This window comes from Eumetopias jubatus, unplaced genomic scaffold (assembly GCF_037043125.1).
Source record: "Eumetopias jubatus isolate StellerSeaLion01/CBP00866 unplaced genomic scaffold, mEumJub1_p1.0 scaffold_17, whole genome shotgun sequence".
In the NCBI taxonomy this organism is placed as follows: domain Eukaryota; kingdom Metazoa; phylum Chordata; class Mammalia; order Carnivora; family Otariidae; genus Eumetopias; species Eumetopias jubatus.
In genome coordinates this window covers 53664107-53687853 of record NW_028274823.1, presented here as the reverse complement: position 1 = coordinate 53687853, position 23747 = coordinate 53664107, and the positions used below count along the sequence as shown (strand labels likewise).

Genomic DNA, 23747 nt, shown 5'->3' with positions numbered 1-23747 from the left:
GAGAAAGGAGCACCAGTGACAAAGGAGGAACCCCATGTGGGAGCCTAGAGAAGGTGTTTGGGGTGGGGGCGCTTAATCAGTTTATATAGAGTTGACTCCCTGCTTTTGAGCTCTGGACCTACTTACCTTGAGAACTCACTCCTCTGTGTAAGATATATGTGTTTTTAATTTTAAAATGTTTTATTTAATAAATTGGTGACAATAGTACTCATTTCACAGAGCTGTTTGGTAAATTAGATTAGTTAATACACAGAGAGTGCTTCAAACGGTCTCTGGCACATAGTAAGAATTCAGTCACTGTGAGTTGTTTGTGGCCGTGGTCCTTATTATAAGAAATCAGTTTGGGCCTAAGGTCTAGATTCCAGATTAGTAGAGAAGAAAGATAGCAGTAGTGCTAGCTAGTCATCTGAATGTGTTATGTGATAATCAATTTTGTTTAGCTGGTTCCCTGAGTAGCATATTAAAGCAATCTTGAACAATGAGGGGACCTTGTTACTAGATTGCCATTAAATGGTGATAGTAAGTGACCCTAAAAACAAAGTAATAGAAAATGGTCTCCTTTTTCTAAAACATTTAATTTGCTGTTTCTTCATCACATATCATTCTTTGTTACTTTCAAGGTCAGGGGGAGATGATTCTTCACACAAATTATCATCTGAAGCAGCTTCTTTATAATTGACAAATGAACTCTCTTTTCCTTCCCAGGAGGAACTTGTTAAAACCAATAAAGTTCAAAATTCTAATTCCCATTCCTTACTAGTGTGCACCATTTTATTCATGTCAAATAAACATACAACCTCAAGCATCCTACTAGGCAAATAGATTCCTTTTTAATTAGTGGCTCTATACACAGAATTTTATCGTCCTGAAATTTATAAACCAAGAGGGAACAAATATTTACACTTGCAACTTCATGTCAACATTGCTCTGAAAATGTAAATGTATCTCCCATGTTTCTGCTATGGCAGTAGGAAAATAAGCTTCAACTTCTTAGGAGAGTGTCTGCTCTGTTAGGTAGGGAATGTGAAGAATTTTATTTTGAGGAGTTACTGCTTTTGTAGTTATCATACAGAATTACTTCTCAATTTAAGTAGACCTTTTATTCCAAGGCAAAATTAAGCCAACCACAAGGGTTTCTGGGAACAGGATAATGTAGAGCTAAGTCAGTATGTGTGTCAGTATGGGCAGTCTAATGCTGTACAAAGGAAGATTTTAAATGATGCCTAAATATGTAATGGTTTAAAGATCCCAATTAAAATGAAAAAGCTAGGGCGCCTGGGTGGCTCAGTTGGTTAAGCGACTGCCTTCGGCTCAGGTCATGATCCTGGAGTCCAGGGATCGAGTCCCACATCGGGCTCCCTGCTCAGCGGGGAGTCTGCGTCTCCCTCTGACCCTCCCCCCCCATGCTCTATCTCATTCTCTCTCTCAAATAAATAAATAATATCTTAAAAAAATAAAATGAAAAAGCTAGTTAAAATGCATTGAAATAATTTAGAAAAGGGGGGATGATATTGCCAAGATTTGAGATAAATACTTTTTTTCAAGGCTTTAGTGCAGTTTTGATCAAGCTGCATTAAGTGGCTCTGCCTAATTTCAGCCATTACATGATGCTTATACTTTGCCTGCATCCCAAAATGATTTTAGGTCACTAAGGTTATTAGGATATATTTAGTATACTAATCTGTTTTTCAAAGCATCAAAAATAAGCTGAAGGAACAGATAAACCCTGTGTCTAGAATGAATAATTTAGTTCTAGATATCCTAGAAGCTAAGGAGAAAAGAGAATGATGTGGTTTTTAAGATTTTCATCCTCAGACAGGGAAGCATAGAAGTTTGAGAAGAGAGAATTTTCCCCCTGCTTTTTCTGAATTTAAAGGCAATTTATTTTGGATTCTAATCCTATATAGTCAACAATGAGTAACACCATTGACAGTCTTTCTTCCTACTCTTCTCTCTCCTCTTCCCCCGAAAGGGAAATACCTGATTGTAAAAATAATGTGGTGCTGTTTATATATTTCAGACAAGTCAGAAATACATGTATTGGAAGTTTCCTTGAATGATGCTATTTCTCAGTTCACAGAAAGGGGTGACAGTAAATCATTACTCAATGGAGGTGTGCTTGTTTTATTTATTTATTCATTCATTTAATTTAATTAGGCTCCACGCATAACATGGGGCTTCAACTCATGACCCTGAGAAGAAGAGTCTCATGCCCTACAGACTGAACTAGCCAGGTGCCCCAATGGAGACATTTTTGTAAGGGGTTTTGATAATACCTTTAGCAAACATTTATTGGGCATCTCAGATTTGCTCATGTTAGGAATATAGAAATGAGTAAGAGAACTCTTTCCCTTGAAAGGATTCGTGGGGTTCACTTACAGTCAGTATTTCATCTGATATTCCATATTTATTCACTGAGTACCAGTATGGGTATAGTAGGGTGTGTATGGGTATAGTAGGGTGTTTAGCTGGGGTCTAGTAGGGTGGGTGCATCAGTAACGAACCATACAGCTAATGCTAATGTTGTGTACTGAGTGCCTGGGTTTGTAGTGAACGAATTACCTTGAGAGCACGAAGGAGGAGAATTTTGTTTTGTGGGGGAAGGCTTTGCAGAGGGAGGAACTTTTAGGTTGCAAGTTAGTATCAGAGTGCACCAGATAGCCCAAAAGTGGGAGGGCGTTCTAGGCAGAGGGAACAGCAAGCCCAGAGTTTTGGAGGTGTGATCCAGATTGCATGTATGAGCAATGGTAAGTAGCGGACGGCGGAGCAGTGTATGGCTCAGGGAAGTGTGTGGGAGATGAAGCTGTGAAGATGGTAGAGTTGTGTCCAGGAAAAAAAAAATTGGACCTTACTCTGTAAGTGGGCTTTTAAGCAGAGGAGGAAAGATTTATGTTTTAGGTATAAAACAGGTAGAAGCGTGAAACATCGATTGTGGGACGGGGGATTGAGCTGCTAAGTGAGGTAAGGGAGAACCGCTGTAGAGCAGTATCTGCGTGGGTTGAGAGGATGGATCAAAATGCAGAGACGTTTCTAATCTAAATTGTATGGGATGAGAGCCAGGTGTCCGTGAGGGATGATGGTTGCGGAGGAGAGAACCGGTCTCCGGGAATACCGACATTCAAGGAGTAGTCAAGGAAAGGGGCCTGTTTGTTTTACTTCGTAAGTATCTTTTACCGAGTTTTACTTGGTAAGTATCTTTTTTAAAAATTAATTTTTATTCAGTATGAAAATTGCTACCCTCTTGCCCTTTTCCAGGGACCAAACCCACGATGTTGGCGTTCCTGCCACATTCTAACTGAGCTAACTAGCCACCAGCTAGCCCTCTGTGTCAGTAAATATCTTAACAGAAATTTTACTTCTAACCACATGATACCTCATTATCTAATACATATAGATCTTTGAGTTTTTAAGAGTAAAGCCTCTTTACAGTACAATCAGACTTGTCTAAAAAACTTTTTTTTTAAGAAATCATGATGAAGTTTTATGTGCCACTGTGTAGCCTCCACATGCCCTCTCCTCGTTTAGACTGAGTGATGCACCTTTCAGGGCTTTCTAGTCCATGCACCGCATCCCTGGGCCAGAGGCAGGGGGAGTCTTTGGGCTGATGCTAGATTTGGATACTGGCTCCTCCACCTTTGAACTCTGTAACTTTGGGCCTTTTACTTTATCTTGAAGTCACAGTTTTCTCATCTGCAAAGTGGAAAGATTAGTATCTATCAAAGCTTCAAAAGAAAAGCATTTGTTGGTTCAAACCAGAATATCTCCAAGAAAGCTACCTGACATTTTGAAGAAGCTGTTTTGTGATTCACACCTGTTTCCTGACCATGGAAAACAAACTATTCACCTTTCAGCTTTTAAAAAATTACCCATCTGTATACCCAGCAAACACCCCTACCCCCTGTCTGACCCAAGCCTTATTCATCCCTGAGCCTTCCCCCCACCCCGTTTTTCCTTGGTAAAATATACATACCTGCTGGAAAAAAAAAAAAAAAGAACAGTTTACTTTTTTGTTTACTATGAGTACCTTTAAGCCAGTAGTGGCTTGCTGACTCTTAAGAAGTCTCACAATTAATATGTTAGGGATATAGTCACCTCAAATAATGGGGAGCTTCAGTGGAGAAGAACATGGGAGTTCTTTGTCTCTTTTTTTTTCTTTTTAAAATGTATTTGGGCTTTTTATTGCTTGAGTAGAAAGTGCTCATTACTTATTATTTTATGTTTATAATACAGAAATTAAAAGAAACAAAAAAGGTTTTTGGAAATGGCATACATCGCACTGTTGTAGTGGTTGATTTCCTCAAGATTGTCTTCTGTGGTTTTGGTGCAGTGGGAGGAGGCACAGTTGCAGGTCTGAGAGGGGAAACTGACTGGCTTATTCCCAGCAGGGCCCCCCCCCCCCCCCCCGCCGTTTTCCAGTGGAAAAGGAGGCAGGGGGTGGAGGGGGGGGTCTGGGTGAGGAAGCTTCTCTGGTGGGTGGACAGGTTCCCGTGTAAATGGAACTCCCTGTTATTTATGTTGGTCCAGGTGTCACAGTCGGGACAATAGCCATGGTATTGCACTTTCTCATTAAACCGAACTAGTTCCCGAGGCCCTGCCTGGGGGCACCTGTCTTTTTCAGGTCTGTGCTTCAGAGGCCTCCCGGGAGCCTTGTACAAGGTACCAGTGGGTATGCCTCGGACGTCTCCATTTGGAATTTTGTTGGGTGCCCCGGGGAAGCCTCCATTTTCACAGGAGGGTGCCATTCGTTTTCACAGGATTGACCGTCAGCGCCCCTCTCCGGGGGTCTTCACACTTCACAGGGGTCAACCGGGGGAGGCGGCGGAGGGTTTGGTTTTCTCAGGACCTTGAAGATAGCAGACAGGTGTCCTGGGGGCTTGATGAGGGGTGCGTGGGCCTGCACTTTGGTCTTCTCGATGCTGGAGGCCGTTGTGCTGCTGGAGCTACTATTCAGGGTGTCTGTTTCGGAGCTGTCGGTCATCTCATCCTCCAGCTGCAGATCGGAGGTCAGGGTATCAATCTGGTTAACCACCTCAAGTTCCTTGGCCATGTCCTTCAGGTCGCCCAGGACTAATTCTAGATTCTCCACGATGATCTTGATCTGTTCCTTCACCTTGGTTTTGGAGGCTGCCGGTGGTCCCTCGGCTGGAGAGGACGAGGAGGGGGTCCCCTTGGACTTGGCTGACATTCGCTGGGGGCAGGCGAGGCAGGTCAGCACAGGCGGGTGAGCGGAGGCTGCTGCGCGCCTCCGTCCCTGGCGCTGCTGCTGCGGCCGCTGCCGCCCAGATACCCCCACATCTTGGACGCTCCCTGGGCTGCGGCGGGTGGCGGCGCTCGGCGCTCGGCTGGGCGGCCGCACAGTGGTGCCAACTCCCCGAGACACAGCGCTCTGCGCGGGGCTGCAGACGGGGCGAGCAGCGCGCCTGCGTCTCCTCCCGCCCGAGTTCTTTGTCTCTTGCAGCAGTCTTGGGGAGGAACTCCGTGCAGAGTGCCATCCAGACTCAGGGCCTTTGCATGTCCCTGCTTCACCATCTTTAGCATAGAGGTTTTTCTCATGCTCATCTCCTTCTCACAAAGTAAATTCTTTTTTTTTTTTTTTAAGATTTTATTTATTTGAGAGAGAGAGAGAGAAGAGGAGAGGGAGCATGAGCAGGGGGAGGGGCAGAGGGCAAAACAGACTCCCTGCTGAGCAGGAAGCCTGACCAGGACTGGATCCCAGGTGCCTGGGATCATATGACCTGAGCCGAAGGCAGATGCTTAACCAACTGAACCACCCAGGCACTCTTCTCACAAAGTAACTTCTTTGTGTTTAGGCATCACTTCGTTGTTCCAGCAGGGAACAGAGGGAATGGGCCAAGGGTAACAGCAAAAGCTTTCTCCTGGTGAGGCTTTTCCTTATTCAGGAAGTGAGGCAGTCCCCTTCCCACCAGGGGCTTCTTATTTCATTATCCTGAGGTGAGTCACATGGCCATCCCTTAGCTGCAGGTAGTCAGGGAGGTCAGGAATTTAGCTTTCCAGTCTTTTTGGTTAGAATGTTAGAATGCAAAGGAGAAGGTGGTGGGAGTGGGTTTATATCAGTCTACATAGTATCTATTCTTAGGGCAATATTATCTTGGTATAGTTACCAACTTCTGGATCTTATTGGGAGTGACGGGTGTCCTGGTTTGCCTAGGACTGAGACATTTCCTGGGATGTAGGACTTTCAGTGCCATAACCTGGACAGTCTGTAGGAAAACCAGTATGATTGTCATCTTAGTACTGTCCCATTCTCTTCGGTAAGTGTGTCATCTCTTGAGGATGGGGCCGCCTTCACTAGGGTTACAAAGACTGAAAAAATAATAATAATATGATAGTAACTTAATTAAAAATTATACAAAGTAATGACTAAACTATTAAATAATATTTTAATAATTTACAGTGAGAAATAAATGATATTGAATCCGTGGAGCAGATTGGAAGTGGAACTCCATGTTGCTGCTTAGTGCATGTGAGATTTTGACCAGGTGTCTTGGGGCTACAATATTACCCAACTCTAGGGGGGCTTTGCTCATAGCAGCCTGGAATTGATTCTGTAGTACTTAATTGACTTACTATACTGAAAAGAATTGTATGTTATCTCCGGCAAGTATACATGTTAAACCCTATGTTGCAGGTATGCACTCACTAGCACACATGGGGTAGACTATTAGACACCAGAGGCCCTCCTGATGCCAGGCTTCCTGCTGAGGTTGACCTTGAAAGTAGACCCTTCATGGGTGACATGGTCGGGAGAATAAGAACCTTTTTTCCCTTCCCCACCTCTCTACCTGAAGCTGAGACCTGGGCTGAATGTGTCTGCTGCGCCCCCAGGAGTCAGGAGGATCCTGGAGTCTTAAAGATTTTCCTCTGCTGTCCTCCCTTCCCTGTTTGAACAGAGATTCCTCTTACTGTTAATAGGAACCTGGCTCACTGCCTCTTTTCCTTAACCTCATCCTAAAACTGTGATACATATTTAATATTTTCTTGCATGTTTGACTTTTAGTTAATATTTAACGATAATTTCATTCTGTAGCCATCCTCTTATCTGGTATCTTGGAACTAGTCCCTATGCCTCTCAGTTTTAGCCTCTGATGATTAAGTTCTGTTAAAAAAAACAAACAAACACGTGCTATTCGGACATACTCTTTTATTAGTAAAGGCATTACTTAGTATGTGACTAACGCTGTGCATCTATAACCCGTTGTTCTACCTCGTGAGTACCAACGTAATTTAGAAAGAATTCTTTCTTTGTCAAAGACCTTTTCTAGGTGGGCCACATGTTTCCAGACCTATTTCATAGTAATTTGTGGTTTTTTAGGTATGTCAATAGAGATGCTGTAGCCAGAATGCCTGGATTCTGTTAGATAAACATTTTGTAAGAGTGCTTACTTTAAAAAATTGTCTTGTTTAAAAAGTTAATTTCTTCTCTAATGTCTCAGTGAAGACATTTTTTAGTAAATCTGATAAATTCTAGTTAAAAATTTTCTTTTTAATATTTTAAGCCTTTTAACATTTTGTTTTTGATATTTTAAATCTTTTAAGCCTCTTTTCTGAAGATTGATATATTAATACTTTTTAGTTCACATACTTTCCTCTGAATTTTAAGAAATCTGTGCTAGAATCTGTAACATGCTTAATATATACTTTTGTTGATCATATGGGTTTTTATTAAAAACAGCTAAATAAAAATTTCCATGACTGATAGTGTGCATATGATAATATATTTTTCATCATTTATATACTGTTGGGAGAGTGACTCATGCACTGTTTTCTCTTGAGTTCCTGAGAGTTTATAAAACTATTACAAACAGTTGGCAACAGAATTGAAATAATGAATGTATAAAGTGGAGGAAAAAATGTTTCTCATTTGTTCCTCTCTTACCTTGATGACATTTTTACCACTTGGAATTTTCCAGTAAAGTCAAGGTCAGTATGTGAGTCTAATATGGTTCTATTCATCATGGTCTAAGGATTTCTGTCTTGTCATACAGCATGTGTGTTCCCAAAGGAGAAAATACAGTTTGATTTTATGATGATAAATAGCTTTTCAAGGACACTGGAGTCGGGTATAAAAGGATGATCACTGTTTGAGGACCAGGAGATAGTGCAGAGGGGAAAGGGTGACATGAAAGTTAAAAGTTGACATCACTAAGCTCCAAATTGTTGGTCACCCCTAATATCTCTAGCTGTCCTCCTGGCAATATTTTAGGGATGTATTTCCTTGGACCTTTACATTAGTAGGATGTCATAGGCCTTAGGATCCAGCATAAAACTGAGCTGAAAACAAAGTAGAGTTGTTTGTGACCTGCTGGGGTGGTCCTTCAGGTAGTACACATTCTCAGGTGATAACTGGTGAGTGACCTTGGGCAATGAAACCTTAACATTGGACAGTGTCATGGACAACCCAGTGAGAACATCACAAATACTTCAAAAAAATGTGTAAAAATTCAGACTCCAATGCATTGTTTTATACCTTGACACTCCTGGATAAGTTACCTTGTGTTTTACCCCCAGGCTTCCCCTTCTGTACATCGTTATCCATCTGGGTTTTGATTTACTTTTCATTGCACACTTATTATCCCTCTCATTGCTTCACTGTGGGGGAAAATCTTTTTTATTCCAGAGCTGTAACGTTGCTGCCTGGGCCTTTTACCTTGAAGTTTCAATGTCCTAGACGTCTATAAAAGAAATAGAAGATCCCTTTACTTTAACTCCTATATGTGTGTTTTATCTGTTAAGGCATGTTGGCATTTAGTGGGGACGGGGAGGGAGGGTGATCCACCTAGAGGCTTCCTTTGTTCTAATTTACATAATTTCTTAACATATTCATGGCACCCTTTCCCTTAGCTTCAAATTTTGAGCTTTTAGAAGACTTAGATGTTTTGGTTTTGTATGCATACATTTTGAAATCCCTGGGTTGAACATTTTCTAGATGTTTGCACACTCTATTCAGCCTAGGGCTGAGCTCCCTAAATGACCATTAACCAGAAGTCTTATCTGTCCAAAGAGAGGATTCATGCTCCTCCAAGTATGCATTGCCCTCTGCATAGCATATTAATTTTGGCAACCAGAGATAGATGAGAATTTTGCTGCATTTAAATTTTTCATTGTGATGAGACAAATCTATTATTATAAAAGCTCTCTACTCATCAGTGAGAATGTTTCCTTCTGTTTTAATTAAAGGAGCAGTATATTTTTAAATTTAATTACGGCATCTTTGATGATCTGATACTGGCTGCAAGCTAAGAATTCTTTGATTCTTAAGATTTATAATGTGCCTAGAGCAAAAGAATGATGGAAATGTTCAGTATCTACACTGTTCCGTAAGATAGGCGCATGTGGCTGTTGGGCACTTAAAAGGTGGCTAGTGGGACCGAGGAATTAAATTTTAAATTTTCTTTAAAACTAAAATTTAAATAGTAGCATGTGGTTAGTGGTTACCATATTGGATAGCAGAGATCTAGAGCATGTAGAAAAACTTCCATTTAGTATAATGGCATCCTGGAATTTCAAATTTCCTTGGTTTTGGTTGGGAAGTTGAGGCTGGTTAAATTTGAAATTGATAATGGATAGTATTGGTCTTAGCCATGGAGAGAGACTTCTTTAACAGAGATGTGAGTTTATTGGACTTAAATATATTAGAGAGAAGGCAAGTATCCATTCCAAAAATAATTCCATATAATGAGTTGAACAAATATTTGGTAAATATTTCCTGTGTATAAAGAAGTATACTAAATATGGAGGCTAGAAGGTGAGTGGAACTTAGGTCGTACCCTTGAGGAGCTTTCTATTTGAGTTTTCCTCCAGAAGCTTTGATAGGCGCACGGGTGAGCTCTGCCCTTGTAGAGCACAGAATGCCAAGTGGGGCATTATCATCAGGGTTTGGCTTCATTGCTTTACAGGAGGGCTGGGGCTCAAGGAAGAGCTGTTTATATCCCAGAACATAGAGTTGCATATCAACTCTGACATGCAAGATTAATTTCAGTCGCCAGAGGGTTGAGGCGGGATTGGGATTTCTTCAGGTGTGTGCTGCAAGAAGCTCTGCTGAGTTCCAGGTGTGTTTGAGCAGGCCCCTCAGGTCTGCCCCACTTTTGGGAGATGGACTTTCCCTGGGCTCTGGAATGCTAGAGAGACATTGAACATGGACCCTTCCCCATCCATACTCCTCTCACCGAGGTGAGGAGGAATTCTTGATAATGCTGAGTTTGGCTCAGCAACCAGGACTGTCTAATGGAGATAAATATTCCCTTAAACAAAAGTATAGAGATTGTTGGGCAAGCCAGATTTTTAAAAGTCACAGTAAGAATTCAGCTTTCTTTTATTTATTTTTTTTCTCCCAACTGGTAAGACCCCACCTGAGTTCACTTGGCTGTGCTCTTACTTGGAAACCCAAGGGCCAAGGAAAAGCCACAGAAAAATAGGCCGCATCTGCTCCTACTCGTACAGCCACCTTACTTGCTCACTAAGGTCTGTGTTTTTAGCTAAATAAATCATGAACTTACAGCAGAGGCTTGTGTGTTCCTACCAGTCTATTACCCACAGAGCCACTAACCAGAGTTCACTTAACGCTGCTTGGAGTCAGGGAACTCGGAACCTAACTGTCCTGGGCCCTCTTTCTGGCAGTTGGGTGAGTCATGAGAGCCTGAAGGGTGAAGCTCAGGCAGGCTGGAGCAGTAGGTTATGGAGTAAGAAAGGGAGACCGTGTAAACAGTGGTGAGCTGGAAGCAGAGGAATTACTGATCTGATCTGGTGCAAATGTGGAGGGGGAAGAGCCAGGCTTTCCCCCTTGGCTCCCGGGGACAGGGGACTTGTGTCACATGGACTTGTGTCTTGGCAGCTGGGACCCTCAGGATCGAGTCAGCAGAGTTACCCAGTGTGCCTGGGGTTTGTTTTTGCCAGGTCCGGGAGGCAGTTCTTCAGACAGTCTGTTACAGCTGAGACTGAGGGAAAATGGGGAGATGGGTTGACAGTCTTCACACGAGGTGTCCAGACACTCCTGGCTCACAACTCAGCCATGGATAGTGGGATGCTCGCCTGTCTGTGTGCTTGGGTCCTTGATCTCTGGCCTTGGGCTGTGATGTTAGCCTGACTAGGTTGGCACATGCAGCCTGGAATGGTTTGGCACACATAGCCTGGAATGGGTTAGGCCTCTGCTTCAGCCATTAAGGAAGGGAACTGGCCAGTCTTTCCTGAAATAGTGCCCACAGGCTGGCAGGGCCCTGACTGGCACCTGCCCCTTTCAGAGGTGGGCTCAGGATAACTGTGTGGAAATTTTCCAGTGTGTGGGTTGTGGAACGATATCCCATCTCCCTTCAAGCACAGCCAGGCCAGAACATCAGTGGCGTTTGCAAAGAATGGGTTAACTATTAGAAGAAAACATTTCCAAAAGTAAGTAATTATGGGTACAGATGGGAAAAGATGGGTAAATTTGACTTTTTAAAGATCTGAAATGTCTGTATCACTAAAGGCAAAACTGCAAATATTACTAAAAGACAAATGGGAGACTGAGAGAAAATAGGCCATGTGTAATAGACAAAGGATAAATACAGAGACTATAAGGAACCTTCTGCAAAATAATCAGGTATGATTTTGTCCCACTAGATTGGCAGGAATTAAAAAGATTAATAATCTGTTTTGGCAACAGATGAAAAATGGGTATTGTTTACATATGGTGAATGTATAAATTGTTCAGACCTTTTTGGGGGAGCAGTTTGGCACTATCTATGAAAAAAGGTCAGATATCTTTGATTCAGTAATTCTGTATCTAGCAAAGATACCTACGTGTATACTCGTATCCCTTTATTGTTAGTAATGGTAAAATATGGAATAACTGAATGCACAGCAGTACAGCCGGCATATGAAATATTATGCAGCACCTTAAAAAATGTGATAGATGTGTAGCAACTGATGTGGGAAACTCTCCCTGATACATTTTTCCTGAGAAAAATAAATGATAAAATTATCACAATTTATGTAAAAAAAAAAAACTCCTCAAAACTAGATGTATTTCTATATGTATTGCATTTTATAGATTCTGTATGTGTTGTGCATATGAAATCTATATATATCATGGATTCTAAAACATGTTTTTCACATGTTAGAATTTCTAAAATCACTATCTAACAATTGGCATAGTTTAATAGTTAATTTTTTTTTCTTTCTTTGTGAAGCATAATGTATATTATAAGTGATACTAGATTTAATGGCAGACGATACATAAATGCACTGATAAAGGACTCGAAGGACTGGGATGGGATTGAGGAGATGACAGTAGAGATTGACTCCATCTGTATCATCTGTATTATTTGAAAAGATTTATTTAGGGTTGGCTCAAGTCAGTTAAGCATCTGCCTTTGGCTCAGGTCATGATCCTGGAGTCCCGAATGAGCCTCTTTCTTGAGAGACAGAGAGAGCACATGCGTAGTGGGGGTTGGGGGGTGGGGGTGTGGACAGAAGCAGAGGGAGAGGGAGAGAGAATCTCAAGCAGATTCCTCACTGAGCACAGAGCCGATGCAGGGCTTGATCTCACAACCCTGAGATCATGATCTGAACTGAAACCAAGAGTTGGACACCCAACTGACTGAGTCACACAGGCGTCCCTGAAATTCTTTTAATGATGAAAATGAATTCACTTCTCTGAGCTCTTTCTCTCTACCTCTGCCATTATATTTGATATTTTGCTTCTTCTGAGAACTTTAATCCCCAGATGACTGAGAGATTGTTCAACTCCATTAAGAAGTTAAATAGCTGTAAAGATTTCAATGGGAGAGAATTGTGTGCTGAGGTCCAAGAAGAGGGGGAACAGGACTCTATAGAGACCAGGGCCAGTCATCCCATTGTAACCTTTCCTGTCTGTGTGAAGAGATTGAAGGCCTCAGTCTACAAGGTGGTGCCTGGTTAACCCAGGTTAATTACTGCCGGGTTACCCATCCACCCATCCACCTACTGGGCAAACCCAGTCGGTGGTATCCCATCCACTCTTTGGATGAAGGAATCCTATGGTGAGGCAGAAAATAGGTCAAACCAAGGAACATTACCCAACAACATTGAAAGGAGGATGCATTGTCCGGGTGGAAAACTGAGACTTAGTGGGAAGAGTGAAAGGAGTAAATGGGCTTTTATATCCGAGCGGTGTAATGAGGCAGGTAGGAGATGACCTACCATAGGTGGGAGGTTGGGTGTGCTTCGCTCTGGCGGCTGGACCCTGGGATCCTTGTATGTAAACAGGGTGTAGTGTGGGTGTCTCGCCATAAGTGAGCGCTGCATTGTGAAGATACACACTCAGAGTTTAGTAGTGACACTATCACCAAAGATGACGATCGTTTATCGTTAAAACAGGCAGAGCTGTGGGAGCCAGAGGAAGGAGAAAGCAGCCCTTGGAAAATCCAGGGAGACTTTTTGGCCAAGATGTCATTTGGGGTGGTAGAATTTGGACCTGTGTTTTTTAAGGAGGGATGCAAAGGAAAGGAAGGAAGGCACAAAAGAATATGAGGAACTGTGAGCAGTAAGTAGTTGCCTTGGTCCAGGCACACAAACAGGCATATAGAACCAGGTGTACAAAAGGGAAGCAGTAGGAAGTAAGATTTAAAAAGGTAGCTTATGGGCAGACCACAGAGAGCTGAGAATGTCAGATTTGGGACTTTGACCTTGACTCAGTAGGCTCATGTTTTCTCTTTAATCTTTTGGTTACCAGGTATTTTTGTAACATCATTGGTTTGACTTTTATTTAATTCAGTCACTTCAAGTTTATTTTCTAAGGGTTTATGGTAGAGATTTAAATCTCGTGTTAAAAAGTTTGTAGACCATAGGAGTTTTTTCGCACGTAAAATGCTGAATTTCAAAATTACATTTGTGCTACACACTCTGGTTTTGCTCTCTGCCTGGCAGCATTTGCAAATAACCACTTCACTTTCAAAGGAGATGCTAGTATTTATCCTTATCCAGTGAAAGTCAAGAAGTGAGTCCTGCATGAAGAGGTGAAATTCAACATGAAAGATTTATGGAATAAAGTTAGTGAGAGACAGCAAAGCCATGATCCTTGCTCTCTTTCCTATAGCATGATTTGGAAAATCTTTTGTCCTGGCAGTTCCTTACAGCCTTTCTTTTAAACCTGGCCACCTTTCCATTGCCAGCTCAACTTCCTTGTTAGCTGATGCTACTGCTTCAAGTTCTGGCTTTGGCTCCCCAGGTGCCTTGCTGAGCTGAGCTGACCTTAGGAAATCTGAAATGTCGAGGGTCAGTTGGCAGTAGGGAAATGTGGTAGCAACCCTTGCTTTTTCTGCCATGATGTAACTTAATCAGATTCTCTTGTTTTTCCTTGAATGGTACAAGCAATTGCACTGAAATGGTTATTCATCTGTGCCTGTGATGCTTTAAAAAATAATTTCACTAATATGTCACAACATGCATTATTTATTATTTTAGTAAATGGATTTTTAAACAAGCAACAATTTACAAATTTAAACATGACAATTAACATGATATGACATAAAAAATTAAATAATCTCCTGGTGTCTTTGTTATCAGCATTGCATTAATGATCTTAGCCCTTCCGGGAGCTTTCATTTTTTGACGACTCTGACGGATGATGGCAGATTGTGGTGATGATATGCTTATAACTTATATTTTAGACAAAATGATATTGGCATGTAATGCGGACTGCCAGAAATAACATCGTTTGTCATTGCTAGTATTGTTTCGACTTACATTCTGAGTTCTTTAAGGAGGATGTCCACTATCTAATTATGCACTGGTGGGCCTTGGTAGGGTTTACCTTCTGCTTGGAAACCAGTTTAGGCCCAATGAGAGTGTTTCCTGTTCTTTCCTCCTGGGACGTATGGGGTGGGCTCACTACTTAGGCTCAGCCTGCTGACTGCTCTTACCCTGGAGTTTGAATCTGGAGAGAATGTTCTAAATTGCAGGGACAGTTAGTAGTAGTGGCAGAGTTAGAAAAATTACCAAGATTTCTTTCCTGGATAGTCTTAGTTGCACACATCAGTGCTAGTAACAGTGTTTACTTTTAAGTGCATTTTGCGCTGATAGCCCCTTTGTGCACATCATCAGAACTTCCAGCACGGTCACACTGCCTGCCAGCCAACAGTTTGCTTTCAGTAGTGTTGCTGTCTTCTGTGCTTATTTGTGCTGTTATTTGAATATTTAATAGAGCTGAATTTCAGACTGTCCTCTGAAGAATTTTAAGCCTTGCGAAGGTACCCTTGGGCACCTGATAACAGAGTACCTCAGTTGGATGACGTCTTAATGGTTTTTCTCTCCTATTACTATACAGATATATTACGGTAGGTTAAATGGGAGTTTTCCTATTGTCTAAAATTTTGACCCAGTTCCCAGAGCTGTTGCCAGTAGGTGGTAAGTACCCACATTGTTTGAAGAGAGACTCTAGAAACATCCATTGCAGGATTTGTTAAGAGGTGGCCAAAGGCGTCTAACAACTATTACATCCTCCACCCTATAACCCAGGCTATGTCAGGAAGACTAGAAAGGATTCCATGCAAGGAACTCCTGGGAGTATAGTGTGCTCTTCCCTGGGGGAAAGTGAGTTCCCTCTCTCTGTCCTCCCCACAGTACATTTGAGAGAGGCCCAAGCTGGTATGAGATTAGAATGGAATCCTAAGAAAGAATTCTTGAGACTGTGGTGTGAATCTCCTGGAGTTTGGAGATGTCTGTGAACACAGTGATGGGAAGCAGCCTTGTGGCTGGAGCTACCCTGGAGTGGGGGGTGGGGAGAGGGGACGCCAAAGGCTTGACATTTCCTGCTGGCTAGGAGGTCTGCCTGGAGGGCAGCTGTGAGTCATCTTGAGAAAGACCGTCTCTGGTACAAGGACTACCCCCCCCCCCCCCCCCCCCGGCCAGCTGTAGGACCCCAGCAGAAAGAGGCTGTGGGCGAACTGCAGGAGCAGGAGCTGAGAGGAGGTGGTAAGAGATGAGCCAAGGGCCCCCATTGCCTGCATCAGGCAGCGTGGGGGTCCCAGTGAAGGAGTCACACTAGAGGGAACCTGCATTTGAACTCCTGCAAGTGGCAGCTCTTTTACAGGCCAGGGGATCATAGACGAGTGAATAGACTTCTCTGTTTCCTTTTCCTCACACTTGCCTCTTTTCACTCTCTGAGCCCTTCCCTTGCCTCAACGGCTGGTTTGAGGGGAAAAGCTTCACATTGGATGAAATTAGTTTTGGTTTAGACTAGATTGGACTTTTTTTTTTTTTAAGATTTTATTTATTTATTTGACAGAGAGAGAGACAGTGAGAGAGGGAACACAAGCAGGGGGAGTGGGAGAGGGAGAAGCAGGCTTCCCACCAAGCAGAGAGCCCGATGTGGAGCTCGATCCCAGGACCCTGGGATTATGACCTGAGCCGAAGGCAGACACAAAGAATGAGCCACCCAGGCGCCCCAGATTGGACTTTTTAATAACTGAAAGTTTGGCTGCATTCACTTGAGATCATGATTTCTTTTTTAAATTCTAGCTACCAATCAGTAGTTGTAAGTTACTGAACCCTGAAAAATCCTTCCATGATGGCACAGTCAACAGTCTCAGCACCAGTTGACTAGAGCTGGGTCTTATAATTATGTGCAGTTTCATTTATTTTGTACCCTGCAGATTTGAGGCATACAACTTGCCGGCAATTACTGTGTCATCTGAGAAAGTTGAAATTTCCCTATAAGCGGAACACTTTGTAAATTTGATAACTCACTATATAGCCAATACAGGTCATGCCCCCATAATGGCATTAGGGACTCCTTATGAGTTAGCCTGGAACTTTGCAACGTTTAATTGTAATTTTTTATTTTTGTTATTGGTTTGTTTTATAGTGGTGAAAAACAAAACAAGATTTATCATCTTAGCCATTTTTAAAGTTAAGGTATATAGTACAGTACATTTTAAAATCTTTTCTTAAAATAGCTTTATCTATTATAGAGAGAGAGCATGTGTGGGGCAGTGGGGAGAGAGGGAGAAGGAAAGAGAATCTTAAAGCAGACTCCCCACTGAGTGTGGAGCCCAACCAGAAGCTCCATCTCATGACCCCCAGATCATGACCTGAGCCAAAATCAAGAGTTGATGCTTAACCAGCTGAGCCACCCAAGCATCCCATTAATATTTTTATTTTTTAAAGTAATCTCTCTGTTGAACATGGGGCAGGAACTCATGATCCCAAGATCAAGAGCTGCATGCTTTACAGAATGAGTGAGCCAGGAGCCCCTTATCATTCTACTTTCTAAGAGTTTGATTACCATAGATATTTCATATAAGTGGAATCACGTAAGATTTGTCTTTTGTGACTGGCTTATTTCACTTAGCATAATATCCCCAAGGTTTATCCATATTGTAGCATATGACAGGATTTCCTTCTTCTTTTAAGGCTGAGTAATATTCCAATGTATGTACATACCACAGTTTTTATTCATTCATCTGTTAATGGACATTTGGGTTGCTTCCACCTCTTGACTCTTGTGAATACTGCTGTAATGAATGTATTGCAGATACCTTTTTAGGATCCTGTTTTCATTTCTTTTGGATATATTCCCAGAAGTAGACTTGCTGGATGATATGGTAATTCTATTTTTAATTTTTTTGAGACACCTCTATATTGTTTTCCATAATGGCTACAGGAAATTACCTTCCCACCAATAGTGCACAAGGGGTTCTGATTTCTCCACATCCCCTCCAGCACTTACTCTTTTCTGTACTTTTGATAGAGACCATCCTGATGGATGTGGGGGTGTTTCCCATTGTGGTTTTGGTTTGTATTTCTCTTACGATTAGTGGTGTTGAGTTTCTGTTCATGTACATGCTGGCCATTTTCAAGTCCTTTGCCCATTTGAAAAATCATATTGTTTAGTTGTTGAGTTGTAGCATTTCTTTATATATTCTGGATATTAATTAACCCCTTATCAGATATATGGTTTCAAAATATTTTCTTCCATTTCATAGGTTGCCTTTTCATTTTGCCTTTATATATTGCAGTTAAAACAGTATGATTACCAAATGCTTTGGAATACTGAAAAGTTTAGTAGATAATATGACAGATTTTGATCAGGTCTTCAGTATCTTCCCAGCAAGCCCTATTGAGTAAGGCATAAAACTTGAACTAATTCCATAGTTTGACTGAAACACTTTTCATAGTCTTCTTCCCAGCTTTGTGCACCCCATCATCATGCCTTCTTAATCTCCCCCACTCATCTGTCCACAGATTCCCTAAAATACTGTTTGATCCTGGATACCCTTTCACAAACTGTTGTTTCTTACTTTCCCTCTTGTTTTACCTTGTTTTTTAGACTCATTCTCCTCCTAGAAGACATGGCTTAAATGTGGAGATTCTCCACTCAACCATTCAGTCACAGCTTCCTTCTCTCGTAGCTTCTTAGATGCAGCTCGTGTTAGAACACTTGTCTGGAGGTAGTGTGAGGATTTTTCTAACCCTCTCCCTTCCACCCCAGCACCGTAAGCTGCTGGAGCATCCAGCTTGGTTTTCTGCTTTTTCCCCTTAATTCCTTGGGACCCACCACCATATCTGGCCCATGATGTTTCTCTACTTCAAATGATTATGGGTAGAAAGAAAGAGCAAATGCCTTTTTTAAAGGAACAGCAGAACTTTATACCAGTTGTGCTTCTAAATATCCTTTCTCCTCTAATTTTATCTGGTAAGATTTTGGCAGCTAATTGTGGATTTTATGAACTTATATTGGGTTGCTTTTGTCTTCTGTTATAAAAGCAATAATTAGAGGAAATGATCCTTTTGAGAGGTTGCTTAATGAATTCTGCTTCATTTAAATGTGCTGCTTTAAATCTTACTTCAAGTAAACTGTACTAATACCCAAATTATTTCACTGTAGCTCAGTATTGAACCAAAGTATTATGATGATTAATTTTCTTCTGTTAAATTCCTTATAGTCTTCTCTGGTAGTGGTGGTGGGGCTGAACAATCAAAAAAGAATTTATTGACTTTACATTTAGTATGGTTTACTCTGCTTGATTATATCGTTCAAGTATGAATTTGTGTGTGGTATAAGATTGCGCTGTACTGGAGTTCTGTTAAACAAATTACTTTGTATTTTATTAACTATTGGTGTTTAAATTTAATGGTTTAAGAATTCAAAAAGCCTTTTTTCCTAAGTGTTCGAATGCTTTTATTATAATTCCACAGCCTAACCTTCTGGTTTCACTGCATCCTTCTCCACCCTTGAAACAAGCCCAGGCGTAGACACTCTGGCACACACACCAGGGAGCCTTCCCTCCTCCTCTCCTCCTCACCCCAACATGACATGAAATGTCTGTCTGAGAAATCATCAGAATGTGCACCCAGAGTGGTGGCCAGTCTAGTAGCCCTTGTGCTGCAGTCCCCTCACCACCGTGGCAGCCCCTCAGGCATCCATAGTTATCACCCTTGGTCTGTAGGTTGATTATTTCCTTGAACTTCTATTAGGCCTTGTGGGCAGGGAGCACCCAGTGAGTCATGACTACCTGGAGACTCTCTTTTTTTTTTTCTATTACCTACTAACAAGGCATGTTGCTCACATACTGTAGAAGATAAAAGATGTGGTGAGCATGTATTTTGTGTCTTAGCAGTGAGCTTCATCCAGGATGGACTTGATTTTTAAATGATTTCGACTTACGTCATGATATAAATCACTAGTCAGGAAATTTCAGCATTTCTATAAAAAATACATCTTATTAAAAATGTAAATATGGGGGCGCCTGGGTGGCTCAGTCGGTTAAGTGACTGCCTTCGGCTCAGGTCATGATCCTGGAGTCCCGGGATCGAGTCCCGCAACGGGCTCCCTGCTCAGCAGGGAGTCTGCTCTCCCTCTGACCCTCCCCCCTCTCATGCTCTCTCTCTCTCTCTATCTCATTCTCTCTCTCAAATAAATAAATAAAATCTTTAAAAAAAATGTAAATATAGTCATCATGGTTTACATTCAGTAAATGAACACTATGAACCTATAAGTAGGGATCTATGTTGCAGTTTTGGCTCCAAAAGTTGAAAATTTGGGAACTATTTTATTTCTTAGAACTTGAAAATTCCATAGGAAGTTAACTAGAATTCAGTTGCAGATATTTTTGCCATGTTAAATGAGTTTTTTAACCATACCAAACCTAGCATGGATACTGTAAAATTTTTTGTTCAACAAAACACAGTAGAGCCTTATGTATGTTTGCTGGACCTTTTCTTTGTCAATAATAAACTGTATTTAATAAAAACAGACAAAAAATAAAGAGCCTGTTATAGAACTTGTGTCTTCTCAGCACATGTGAAATGCATTTGTGAACCAGGCAAAGTGACCTAGAATTTGGAACCTCATGAGTGGAGGTACGTAACTTTCTTGTTTTGTAGTCACTGAAGGCAGGACTTTGATGGGGAACAGTGTGGGCCCTGAACAGCTCTGTACAAGTTAGGATTAACCTCTTTGAGCTTTATTTTCTCATTTACAATATTGGAAGAGGTTTAGGATCATAGCACATGATCTTAACTAATTTATTTTTTCTAGACAGCAACTTCTATGTGTGTATTGCTTTCAGATGTTGAAATGTCGGTGGGTTTCATTTCAATGGGTCTTCTGCCCACTTATATAGTGGGTAAGGTGGGCATTACTCTTGTGCAGCTAAGAAAACAGGTTCAAGAGAAGTTTTGTCTGTTTTGTCTTCACATGGTCAGCTGGTGGCAGAGCAAGAACTCCTGCTTGGGTCTCCTGGCTCCACATCCCGTGGTCTTTCCACTGAAAATGCTATTTACTGTGCTGTGGCAGATAAAGAAGCATAAAACAATTCTTTACTTACAGTCACCTTCATTTTCCAATGTAATTACACCTTTGGGGGAAAAAATGAACCTTTTAATTTTTCATCTCCCAGATTATTCCTTAAATTAGACAATATATCACCATTCTAAATGGATTTTTTAAAATTCCATAGTCCAACAACTGGTTCTTGAATAATTTTTCTGTAGCCTCAAATTGGATTGTGAAGATTTTATTGTGAGGGATCTATGCAATGTAACCACTCTTCTTTGGGTGAGAAGTTGATCTCTTCCTCTGAATAAGTGAGTAATCACCTCTTTTCATGAAAAGGAACCTGAATATATGAGGTATGGCAATATTGTGGTGAAACAGAACTCCACAAGTAACACATTAATATCAGCATCTTTTTTTTTGGTCAGATATTACATAGCTAGAATTTATTATGCCTATCCTAGTCTATACTGAACTAACTACATAATTTAAAATATCTTAGATTTAAGCAGCCTTTATATTCTTTTTAATATACAGCAATAAGAAATTTAACATTTTAAATCAGTTATACATATGAAATCAAAGAAGGCATTGCAAGGTAAAATCTCTAATGTTGTAGGAGCTGAGGTTCTGTAGAACCTGAGAAAAGAGAGAGATCGGTAGGCTTTCCTAGAGCAAGCATGCATTTAACTGTACCTTGGGTCAGAATACCAATGTTAATATTATCTAGAGACGTCTAATATTCAAAACAGAAAGGGGAGGGTGGACTAAGCTCAGTTGCTCAGAGGGTGTGGTCAGGGCTGTTGCTCTGCATCTTAAGCTCTGCTCCCTCTCTATATATAATTTGTGTATCTGCTCTCTTCTTGGGGGTGGGAAAATGGCTGCCCATACGTCCTGCCAGGTGAGCAATTCCAGCCACCAAAGACTTTTTCTCTCAACATGGATACAGAAACATACAGAAAGAGCCTGCCTGAGGCATGTGCCCAACGCTTAGACCAGCTACTGTCACCAGAGGCCTGGGGACTGTGGTTTGGGGGTGTGTTTATTTGGTGGGTTGGGGCCAGGGGCCCTGTGAGTGACAGCTCTCCAGGACCAGGAATGGAAGTGGCACTCCCCAGAAGAAATGGGGTGGTGCACCGATGGAAGGGGAGAAGGTAGGAAATGTGCACAGCAGCCACAAAATATAGGTGGCCTAGATAGTACTGCAGTTTTTAAACTGTTCACTGGGTTCAGTTATAGGGGAAACATACCTGTCCCCCAAACACATACCTATCATGCATGACATAAACCTCTTGGGTATGGGGGACACAGAAGTACTCTAGGTAATTCTAGACTGTTTTTCCAGGTGTCATTCCCTGTTATATAGTAGTTTTTAAAGTAGCAAATCTGCAGCTACTCTTTTACTTAATGCACCATGAGTGTCCCAAATGTTTGTGCTTTCAAGTATTTATTATATGTGCCTTTTATATGTGTGCTTTTTTTAAGTTAAAAAATGTACCTTGGCCATCTATTTGGATGTGACAACCCTCCATTTTATAAAATAATTACTGTTGAATCAAGATTTCTGCTCAACGTGTGCTATCAAGTTACCTATCAAAGCCAACTGAATGAATGATTAAAAGGTTCAGATCAAAAGCAACTGGCTTAACTTCATGGAGGTTTTCATCCTTTAATTTAAAATGTGTCTATGTCTAACTGATTATCTCTCACATTTGTAAAGAAGTATTGACGTCCTGTAAAGTATGCAGTGACCTCACTTCTGGCTGTGTGAGCAGGTTTCACTGCAGGCCTCGGAAGCATTGATATTCCTGTAACCTTTGAGGCAAGATGTGTGTATAGTGTATTAATGAGCTGGTTGAAGTGATGTACAGTAATTTCATCCTTGGGTAAAAACAGATGTGAAAGATTCTGTTTTAATATTTAATCAGGCTCCAAGCCTCTGTTGGCTTGTTTAAGTTGACCTGACAGCATTATACCTGGAAACACTTTGAATTAAACTCTGAGTGCTTGACCTTGTTCAAACAGTTGTAATTTAATAAGCCTGCTGTCTTGGTGGAGATAGCATGGCTAATAGGCAAATCCTTTTCTGGCTGGGATTGCTCTGTTTGTGAGTGCTGGGGGTGGGGAGATTCAGAGGTTCCCAGATTCCCACCAGCCTTTGGGAGGAACTAGATTTGAAGAAGGGGGGAGAAACCCTAAATTAAAAAATTGTCTTTTAGAAGACCTTTAAAAACATGTCTAAAAAAAGTAAAAAATAAATAAGTAAATAAAAATAAAAAATAAAAAACATGTCTATCATTTTAATTTTTAGCCTTACAGAAGTAATATTTTTAATGTCATTTTAGTTGGGCTCATTTTGGTCAAAAGGAATGAAAAATCATTTATTAAAAAGGGGCGGCTGGAAAATTCTCAGAGATCAAAGGCACCTTAGGAGACCTGGACACTAGCTAGCTCTGGCTTTCTGTTCATCAGTCCGTCCATCCTTCTCTCTGCTGGTCTGTCTGCCATGCACCCATCCATTCTCCTCTCGTCCCATCTGGTTTCTGTCTTTGCCTTCCTCTGCCCATGGCTTGTTCTGCTCCCTGCTCTCCTGTTGCTTCCTCCCTCTCCACTCAGGAGCTTTTCTTCTACCTGCATAGCATCGGTTTATTCATCATTTCTGTTCTGTGCTGTCAGTTTATTGTGGCCCTTCCTAGTCTCCACTCTAGTTTTTGCTGTTAACAAGTTTGTTTTCTTGTTCAGATTTCAGATAGTGGGTCTCTACTTGCTAATCTTTTTTTGTGCTATATGAAAACTGCCTGTGTTTTCTAGATCAAGGGGCTATGTACAGGACAGGTTTTAGCTTGAAAGAAAGATTGGTTGGACCAAATGCCATGACTTGCTCAATATAAATATTTGTTTGCATATATATAAGTTCCTCCATGTTATGAAAATGCTACATGCTTATTGAAAAAAATGAGAACATTGAAAATACTAATAAAAATATAGTTAAAAT

The 23747-nt window shown here is 41.3% G+C and overlaps 1 protein-coding gene and 1 pseudogene across 6 annotated transcripts in view; one reads left to right on the top strand and one right to left on the bottom strand.

Moving 5' to 3' along the window:
* KAT6B (lysine acetyltransferase 6B) overlaps positions 1–23747 on the top strand; it is a 180122-nt gene that overhangs the window by 43815 nt on the left and 112560 nt on the right. The window lies entirely within an intron of this gene.
* LOC114214095 (protein Largen pseudogene) lies at positions 3665–5185 on the bottom strand (annotated as a pseudogene).